We start from the raw sequence: 11,245 nt of genomic DNA on the forward strand, positions 1-11,245 counted from the left end.
GTTTGATTAAACAATGAGCATAAAATGTCAACAACACAGGAGAGAGAAATTTGAACAAATATCGAACTAGTTTAACACTTAAAGGTTGTACATATATACGAGAGGGTACTGGAAAGTTTGTGGCTTTAAGGGTCTCATGAAAGGCCTGGTTGGAGAACCAACCTTCCGAGTTCTTTTACAGGGCTTAGAAAAACTGAAGGACCACAGCAATAAGTATGTGAATCTGAGAGGGGAATATGTTGAATAAAATCATAGCTGATCCTCTTGTATTTTCTTTTACCCAAAGCCGAGAACTTTTCTGCCCCGTCTCCAAGATAAAAATTATACAAACATATGTACATACATAAATAGATGTGTGTGTGTGTGTGTGTGTGTAACATATGGTATAATTATAAACTGGGTGAATTTTTACCATTTCTCTGCGGACTGAAAAAATGATGAACGACCATAATCGATTTTCAAATTTATTTGGGTTCTCATCAGAGGAGACATCATTCTGACAATCTCCAGAGAAACAAGCAGCCAAACTGTTTATACACTCAACAAATGCAGCAGTTACTCTATGAAGGAATCCCTAGAATTTGCATTGCAAGATTCCTGATGTGAAACCATGTGCTGAAACAGGTGTTGTTGTATTTTGGGATGGTCATTTTTTTTTCTTTTTGCCAAATAAACACATCCACTATATATATGAAATAAGTACTAGGCTTAAAAAAGTCGATTTGTTTGCTTAAAGGTGATGCTCCAGCATGGCTGCAGTCAAATGACTGAAACAAGTAAAAAGAATATGTATATATATATATATATATATATATATATATATATATACATATTCTTTTTACTTGTTTCATATATGTGTATATATACATATATATATATATACACATATATATATATTTTCACTTGTTTATTACGGTTCTTATTTTAACTCATGTCTAATGTCCGGAAACCTTTCGTCATACATCTGTGACCTCTTCAGCGATACTTTCTGTCCTCCTGTATGCTCCTGTGTGCTCCTCATGTGTTTCTACAAATGCACACAGGAATACAGATGCAAACGCATGTGCATATAAGGATACACATCATAGAACACAATGGACTAAGTGGAGCAGGAGCACACACACGGACAGAAAGTGTTGCTGAAGAGGTCACAGATGTGTGACAAAAGATTTCTGGACATTGGATATGAGTTAAAATAAAAACAGTAATAAATGAGTGAAGAACAAATATATAATGTGTGTGCTTACTTGGAAAAAAAACCCAAAACAATTGACCATACTGAAATACAACAATATGTATATATATAAACAGCCGAAATCTGTGATGAGGAATCGGTTTCTGACTGAAGAACGAAGGGTTTGAATGACCCGTCTGTCTCTTATGTTTGTCCCTTCGTGTATTTCACGTTATTTATATATGTAAAGGTTTATTTTATATTATATATACATATGTATATATATATATTATATATATATATATATATATATATATGTATATACACATATATGAAACAAGTAAAAAGAATATGTATATATATATATATAATATATATATATATATATATATATATATATATATATATATATACGTATTCTTTTTACTTGTTTCAATCATTTGACTGCAGCCATGCTGGAGCACCACCTTTAATCATACAAATCGACTTTTGTCTCTTTTACAGACCTGCTAAGTTACGCGCACATAAACGCACCAACACCAGTTGTCAAGCAGTGATGGGGTTGACAAATATAGATACACACACACACACACACACATATATATATATATATATATATAGAATATTTAGAGGGGTCAGAATGTTGGATGATTATATATATCGTTTTATTTATTTACATATCTTATTTACATTTTTAGCGCTTTCTGATAATGGAAGAAAGTGCTAAAAATGCAAATAAATAAAAAAATATATATAATCATCCAACATTCTAACTACCTTATTATTCTAAATATACAATATCTGCACATCACTTCAAAAATCTCTCTCTCTCTCTCTCTCTCTCTCTCGATACATATATATATATATATATATATATATATATAAATACAACAAGAGGCTTCCAAATAGGAAAGTCTTGTGCTAGAAAGAGCAGTAGAAAACTCAAACCACCAATTAAGGATAAATTCTCAAGAGGAATGAAAATTAAAAACGTTTACCATCTCAATTATTTTCCAGACCATGGTTTCTAACTATTTCCAGCAAAAAAATATTTGCTGAAGGCTAGTCTTCATCAGTGGGAAGCCTTTGGATTTCAAATATACATACAGCCAGATCCATATGTAAAACTAACTGCCTGTACATCCTAACCTTTCAGACCACTGCACAGACACAGATTATACCTTTCGAGAATTTATCCTTAATTGGTGGTTTGATTTTTCTACTGCTCTTTCTAGCACAAGGCTTTCCTATTTGGAAGCCTCTTGTATTTCTATGTGAATAATATATAGTCTAATGACTAATTCATTTTTGTAATAGGCCATTGGTAATAATAATTTCTTATTACCCTATTGTTATTTATATATATATATATATATATATATATGAATGTATGTATGTATATATGAATAATATGAATGAACAGTCACATTTCAGTACAACATATGTTTTGAAAAATAAAAGTCCAGCAAATTATATGTGCAATCATGTAATTATGTTATAATGTAGGGGTAATCAGTCTTTTTGTCAGGTACATGACTGTTTATAATTATAATCAATTTTACATTGAATGATATGTGATAAAAAAAACGTGTGAGTCAATTAGAAGGCAAGGAGGAGTGATCAAGAAGTTTTTCAAGCAACCAATCAATCACGTTTACACATGTGTATGTATACATGTGTGTGTGTGTGTGTGTGTGTGTGAGTGAGTGTGAGTGTGTGTCTGTGTGTGTATATGTATATAAATATATATATATATATGTATATATATATATATATATATATATCTTAGACAAAATGAGATAACAAAGCAAAGGACATTTATAAGGAAAAAGATACAGATACAGATACCCTTTATCAGAGACGATGTGAGATGGTTAAATAGAGGTAAATATTTGAGTCCGAAATAAGGAATTATTTCGGAAAAGGAGGAGATAGGGAATATAGAGGGAAATGAGGGAATGGAAGTAGAAATAAAATATAAAATATTGTAGTTGCAGTTCTATTATTCGAGTTAAGTGGTGTATGGAAGTGGTAAAAAGTTTTCTGTACATGGTATGTAAGTTCCAGTGGTAGTTCATGTTTAGTCATTTCAAAGTATGGAGCCATGGATTCTGTATTGCTCATTCGAAGGGGCTTTGTGGTGTGAATAAAAATTTGAGAATGTATTGGTAGTATTTGTTGATAGATGGTGGGGGAAGGATGTGTATGATTAGAATGAGGAGATAGGTCAAAATGAAGACACAAAGAGAAAATGAGAGGGAGAAAGTAAAAAGAGAAAAAGGACAAAAAAATAAATATATAAATAAATAAATAAATAAAATAAAAAGAGGTAGAAAGAGAGAAAAAAAGAAAGAAAATTGAAAAGAGTGAAAACAAAAAATTGAAAGGGGGTGAAAGAAGTGAGAAAAGGAGTGTTAGTTGGTGGTCAAGATAATGTGAGGGGAGAATGGAAGAGGATGGGGTAGGGGGGATAGGAAGAGATTAGAAGGTAAGGAGTGAATAAGTGCGAGATATATGAGTTGGGGGTAAAATGACAGGGCTGCATTAAGGGATTGTTAGTGAAAAGGTATGGGTTGGGTGATACCAAAGTGAGTAGTTGTTCTAGTAGTAAAATTTAAAGTAGAGTGAAGAATACAAGGATGTCAAATTTTTATAAATAGACGTATGAGATAGGTTAGTGAGAATGGCAGGAATCAGAGAAGAGGAAAGAAAGTATAATGACATATGTACACATGCATATGTCATTATGCACGCCTTCCTCCAACTGTTAAACATGGAGGAGGATCTGCAATGATCTGGGGGGGGGCTATATCTTGGAAATCCACCAACGCAATGGTTTCCCTTCTTGGCAGAATTAATAATCAAGACTAATTAAGCATTTTATCTGATCAAATTCATCCTATGGTTGCAGAACTGTTTCCGGAAGGAAATACAATCTTTCAGGATGATAAGGAACCTATTCACACAACTAAAATTGTTACTGAATGGCATGAGGAACATTCTAGTGAAGTTGAACATCTTATCTGGCCACCACAGTCCCCAGATCTCAATATTATCGAACATTTATGGTGCATTTTAGAAAAACAAGTAAGGAGTCGATATCCTCCACCATCATCACTACAAGAATTGGAATCTGTTTTAGCTGAAGAATGGACAAAAATTCCTTTGAAAACAATTCAAACTTTGTACGAGTCCATATCTCGCAGAATTCAAGCTGTAATTACTGCCAAAGGCGGTCCTGCCCCATATTCCATATTAAAATAAATTTGTTTGAAATTTTAACGTGTTTCCATTATTTTGTCCAGCCCTTGTATATATGAAGAGCTTCTTTCAGTTTTCATCCACCAAATCCATTCACAAGGTTTTGGCCAGCCCGAGACTATAGTAGTAGACCCTTCAGGGGACTGAACCAGGAACCATGTGGTTGGGAAGCAAGCGCTTCTTACTGCACAGTCATGTCTGTGCCGATAATGAAACATTTTCAAAATATTTCCATCTGTATTACATTTCAATCAGTCTGGTACTTAATTGACTTCAGGTGTCTTATTAATAGATGTGTACGTAGTATTATATTGGGTTAAGACTATGTATTATGTAACTGACACTGGCATTTTGCAGTTATGACGACAAGGACTCCAGTTTATTTTACCAACAGAACAGCCTGCTTGTGAAATTAACATGCAAGATACATGCACCCTTAACATAGTTCTCAGGGAGACTCACCGTGAGACAGAATGTGACAAGGCTGGCCCTTAGAAATATAGGTTCTACTCATTTTTGTCAGCTGAGTAGAGTGGGGCAATATGAAATAAAGTGTCTTGTTTAAGGACACAATGCATCACTGAGAATTGAACTCATGACCATATGATTGCGAGCTGAATACCCTAACTGCTAAGCCACACTTTGTACACATACAGGAATGTGTTATGTACTCATAGAGGAATGAAACACTTGATAATTGGAGATCAAACCACTCAAAGTGTATTCTAGATATAAATTTTTAAAAAGTGTTCTGCTTGAAAGGTGAGATTATTAGTCAAAACAATTGTAACATTTTATGGAATAAATCTTGAAGCAGACAAAGCTATAAATAATAGTGTGTAAATATTGGGTTGAAAAAGAAACCCCCCTACTTTTTAGATAAAAAAAGTCAAAGGCTGCCCTTGGGATGTGAACCCACATCTCTTTTATGCATGACAGATGATCTACCGTTGGACCAAAGCAGTTCTCTGAAATTCTCTATCCATTTTAGAAGCTTTGTTCTTACCAGTGAAAATTGTATGGTGTTGACATCATAAGAATTTATAAACTTTTGAGAGAATGTAGAATAATTTTTATTTTGGAAGAGATCTCAAAGCACAAATAAAACTATAAATAACATCAGGTAAATCTAGGATGCATCTCAGCAATTTGCTTAAATATTTTCTTTTGTAAGGGAGAGGATTGATACCGTATTTACTTATTTTGTAATAATCCCTTTTACTAAAGGCACAAGGCCTGAAATTTGTGAAGAGGGGGCTAGTTGATTACATCAACCTCAGTGTTTCACTGGTACTTAATTTATCGACCCCAGAAAGATGAAAGCAAAGTTGACCTTGGTGAAATTTGAACTCAGAACGTAAAGACGGATGAAATACCTATTTCTTTACTACCCACACGGGGTTAAACACAGAGGGGACGAACAAGGACAGACAAACGGAATAAGTCGATTATATTGACCCCAGTGCATAACTGGTACTTATTTAATCGACCCCGAAAGGATGAAAGGCAAAGTCGACCTCGGCAGAATTTGAACTCAGAATGTAGTGGCAGACGAAAGCATTTTGCCCGATGTGCTAACCACTCTGCCAGCTTGCCACCTTACTTATTTTGTAATGATAACAACAATAATGATGATTTCAAATTTTGGCAAAAGGCCAGCAATTTTGAAAGAGAATGAAAGTCAGTTACATAGACCCCAGTGCTCAGCTGGTACTTATTTCATAGAACCCAAAAGGATGAAAGGCAAAGTCAACCCTGGCAACATTCAAACTCAGAATGTAAAGAGATGAAATATTGCTAAGCATTTTGCCCAGTGTGCTAACAATGCTGTCAGCTCACCACCTTAATAACAATAATAATATTCCAATAACATATATCTATTTTGAATTAGCCTTTTAGCATTAAAACCAGCCGTATCCAACCCAAATATTATACCTGTTTTATGTTCATACCAGACAAATTTGGTCTTTCACATGTAGTATCATCCTACATGTATCATTCTAGCCTCTAACATGTATCTTTCTATATATCATACAATGTCAATCTAAAAATACACTATCATATCATTTAAATCTTAAAAGCCATGAGATAACGAATGATAAACTTAAAACAATGTGAACAAATAATGACAAAGTTATCTGAGTGCTAACGGGTTAAATTACCTTGTGAGTGTAATTTATTTATTTGTGGAAATCAGATAACTTCTTTCAAATCAGAAGTTACTGCTAATTCATTTTTTGTTTTCGTTTTTGTTTTCAAATCAGAAAGAACAAAAGAGAGAAAGAGACATTGTTGGTTCATGATGTGCTACACAGACACAGAAGTGCCAGCAGCCAGACTTGTCCCAGATATGTGCAGATTGAGGATGGAAATTTTCTGCACAGACTTATTACTGCGTCTGAGTATTGCTCACTTGTGGGGTTGTACAATTGTTGTTATATGAACGACATCTAATCAAGTCTGTTAATCAAGTATGACACCTAGTCAAGTCTATTAGGAAGTAATTACAACATGGAAGGTTCATCTTTGCCATTCAAAAGCGAAAGTCTGTTAACTTCATTTAATTATTTATTACTTGGTGCCAAAATGTTCATTGTATTGTCCGTGACCTGGTCACTAGCATAATTCCACTGCAACAGATCTGAAACTAGGTTTTTGGCCAATATGTATAAGCCTTGGGGTTATAACACCAAATAATAAGTGATCAAGTGAAGCTGACAGCTTTTGTGTGTTTTTCGAAAAGCTAAAGTGAGTCTTCAAAACAGTAATTATTTTAGTTTCAGGACACATCATCATCATCATCATCATCATCATCATCATCATTATTTAACATCCATTTTCCATGCTGGCATGGGTTGGACAGTTTGACCAGAGCTGGCAAGCTGGAGAGCTGCATCAGGCTCCAGTCTCATTCGACATGGTCTCTACAGCTGGATGCCCTTCCTAATGCCAACCACTTTACAGAGTGTGCATGAGCGCTTTTACGTGACACCAGTACAGAATTGCAGGCCAATCCTTTTCACCAATGGGACTGGCCTTAACACTTCTGCTGTGGAGTATGGATCTTCTTGGGTACAGCAAGGCACCAGGTATCTCAGTCCTTTGTCATCTCAACTGAAAGGTTTTTCAGATCAAATCACTTGCAAGGGTGGTGGATCAACAGAATTATTAGTGCAATAGGACAAAATTCTAGATGTAATTTTGATGGATCTGTCCCTCACTCTGAAGATCTCAATTTCAAGATATTTGTATTTAACCCTTTAACTGCAAAATTAAATTCCCTGATTATTCAATATTAAATATCAATATTAAATATCTACCAAAAAATAAAATATCAATATTAAATATGTGCCAAAAAATAAAATTGGTATTTTCTGCCAATTGACATATCTCAATAAAAAATAGTTTCAAGAATGACTTTGTTCAACAAAAGATAAATTGGTACATAAAAATGCTTTCCATAATTAAGGGTAATGAGTTTTTTAAGTGGAAATATCTACTTTCTAAAGTAAATGGATTAAGTAATTTGTCTGGAAACTTAACTGAGGTGTTACAGGCTGCGGGTATTGTCATATCAATCAGTGTACAAGTTTTATCTTTTGTCTTTTAGTTATGATGTCTGGTTTGTTTGCTTTGATTTCTCTGTCAGTCTACACTGCAATGTCCCATAGGATGGAAACATTGTCATTCTTGGCAACTGTTTGTGGTTGGTGGTCAAACCAGTTTGCAGAGACTTTAATGTTATATTCCATGCCGATTTTCCAGGGTAGATTGCTGCTGGCTTGTTGTGTTGGGGGATATATTTGCTTTTATCAATACTGGGCAGCCGGAAATAATGTGGTCAGTGATTTCTTCAAAGACTCCACATATCTTATACATTTTCTCTATACAAAATTAAATTTGCTGTGAAATTGTTATTTCATTGACTCTTTATGGATAAAAAGCAAAGTTGATCTCAGTAGAATTTGAACTCAAAATGTAGACAGCAGGATCAAATATTGGCTTCAAACTTTTTTGGCACAAGGCCTGTAATTTCAATGAAGGGGTTGATCAATTACATTGACCCCAGTGTTCAACTGAAACTAATTTTATCAACCCCGAAAGGATGAAAGACAAATTTTACCTCAGCAAAATTTGAACTCAGAATGTAAAGATAGACAAAATGCCGCTAAGCATTTTGCCCAGCATGATAACAATTCTACCAGTCTGCCACTTTAAGTAGGACGAAATATTAAAAGGACTTTTGTCTGAAGCTCTAACAATTCTGTCAAACTATTACCTTTAATTTCTAATGTTGGTACAAGTACATACGTTTTGGAAGAGGAATTAGTCAATGAAATCAGTCCCAGTAATTTATCTTATTGATATCTGAAGGATGAAAGGTAAAAATTGATTTAGGTAAGATTTGCACTCAGAAGGTCAAGAGTCAAAAGAAAATCTGATTTCTTTTTTTTTTTTTTGCTTTTTATTCCAGCTATAAAGAATGCATTTTGAGACGCATCAGTTATCTAAAATGGACAAAATTCTTGAAGAATTTTAAGCTAATTCACATTTTAGTACATGATTATTTTGTAAATTATAAGTTGGAACTGATCAGGAAACATAACTTTAATGGCCTACAGCATTTTCTAATCTTGTTCATCTTTTTCTTCTTTTAAGACTTAGGAATTTCAGAATATTTGGCTGCTCTCATCTTTCATTTGCCAAGGAGCTGAAGAATTAAAAATATCCAGTATTTTCGCATCTCATTCTCTGTCTGTCTCCCTCTCTCTCTTTCTCTTTCTCTCTCTCTCTCTCTCTCTCTTGTTTTTTCTTTCCTTTGATGACTCTAGAGTTTTAGAATATGTAGCTATTCTCATCTTTCACCTTTGCTAAGCAATTAAAGAATTGAGAAAAATAACTTTCTGGATGTTCTCAAATTCTGCTATTTTACCATCCAGTGAATCAGGAGACAGAGATATTCAAGATAATATTCTGCCAAAGATTCTTAGTTTTAGTATCTCCCGTTTCCATGGGATAAAGTTTCCAAGAATTTGCTCGGTCATTCATGTACTTTGATTTACATATTTTGAATTGCATTTTTGGAAAATGAGATTCTCTATTTGTTAACTCTTTTGTAACCATATTTCTTTTGAAATACACAGTTTTTCTTTCAATGAAGTTGGGAAAAAAAAATGAAGAATTTATTAAAGTAACTTCATCATTATTAAGTTGATGTTTATAAGTGGGTGTGAAAAGTTCTTAGCTTTAAGAGTATCATGAAAGGCCTGGTTGGAGGTCCAATCTTCCAAGTTCTTTTACAGAGCTTAGAAAAACTGAAGGACTGCTGGACCACTGTGATAAGTGTGTGAGTCTGAGAGGGGGGGGAATATCTTTATATATAAAAGTGAAGTTGTGTGTCTGTCTCCTACGATTTAGATTCCTAACTACTCCCACATTTTGCAGTGCAGTTTAACCAAAATCTTATAGTCGTGATTCTTATCGAGCCCTTCTGAGTATTAGCGCGCATCTACGATGAGTCTACGATTTTAAAAATAATTTACCATCATTTTTATCATTTTAATGCATTTTTTCGCTATTATATAAGGGAAGTAACTCTCTAAAAATGTCTACGATGAGTCAACGATTTAAAAAAAAATTTACCATAATTTTTTTCCATTTTTAATGCATTTTTTTGCTATTTTTTGGCTATAACTCTCTAAAAATGCTTATATAGTTATTTCCCTTACAAACCCGAGCAACGCTGGGCGATACTGCTAGTATTGAATAAAATCATAATAAACTGATCCTCCTCTATTTTATTTTATCCAAAATCTGGAACTTTTCAGCACATACAACACAAAATAAATTTTTAATAAGAAGTTTAACTTTACATCACTTTAAAACCCTTTAACATTGAAATAGGCCATATCCACTCCAAATACTCTACTGGTTTTATGTGCAAAATGACCAGACTGAGCATTTCTCACCTACTCTGCAATGTCATTCTAAAAGTAAACTATCACATCATCAAAATCGCAGTGACAGGATAATATTGGGTTGTCCGGAAAGTTCGTGCTGATTTTTAAAGGAAAGAAAAAGGTCAATAAATACTTGCCATTGCATTTTTAATCAACCAAATATGAACCATTTTGTTGCACAATGCATCTCCATCTTTCCTTTAACTTGAAAATACCCTCTTCCCAGAATTGAGGTGGTTTCATGGCAAAGAATTCATCAAGGTATCTTTTTATGTCATCCAAGGAATTGAAATTTTTACCATTAAAACTATTCTGCAGAAACCTGAATAAGTGGAAATCTGAAGGAGCAATATCTGGTGAATATGGAGGGTGGGGTAACACATCCCAGCCAAGCTGCAGGAATTTTTGTCTGGTTCCCAAAGCATCAAGTACCGAAAATGAACTTTCTTATCTACCATTTTAAGGGGTTACAGAATTAACACAGGTTATAGGAACATAAACCTTCTTCCGCGAAAAGATAGCTTAAACTGTGCTCTAAATGGAGGTGTAGTCAAATCTTATTTTATGGACTCAACCATGTTCTAAAATAAGTCGAAAGGTAAGTTACTATAAATCGGTGTGAACTTTCCGGACAACCCAATACATGATTAATTCGAAACAATGTGAATAAATAAGCATTAGTTTTGATAAAATAATGTGAATGCTAACGGTTTAAAATAGGAAGTCTGGACCTTAAAACCAAAGGGGATCAAGGATGAGTTGGTATCAAAAGGGTTAACTTGTTTTATCTTATTCAAAGTTGCTTATATCACATGTTGTTAAGTGAGTAATTAAGGAATCAGATTTGGTT

The 11,245-nt window shown here is 33.9% G+C and overlaps 1 protein-coding gene across 2 annotated transcripts in view; it reads right to left on the reverse strand.

Annotated features, from left to right (window-relative positions):
* The window catches only part of LOC115210948 (synaptotagmin-C), a 127,311-nt gene that overhangs the window by 473 nt on the left and 115,593 nt on the right, over positions 1–11,245 (reverse strand). The window lies entirely within an intron of this gene.

The sequence above is a fragment of the Octopus sinensis genome, linkage group LG4, assembly GCF_006345805.1.
Source record: "Octopus sinensis linkage group LG4, ASM634580v1, whole genome shotgun sequence".
Taxonomy (NCBI): domain Eukaryota; kingdom Metazoa; phylum Mollusca; class Cephalopoda; order Octopoda; family Octopodidae; genus Octopus; species Octopus sinensis.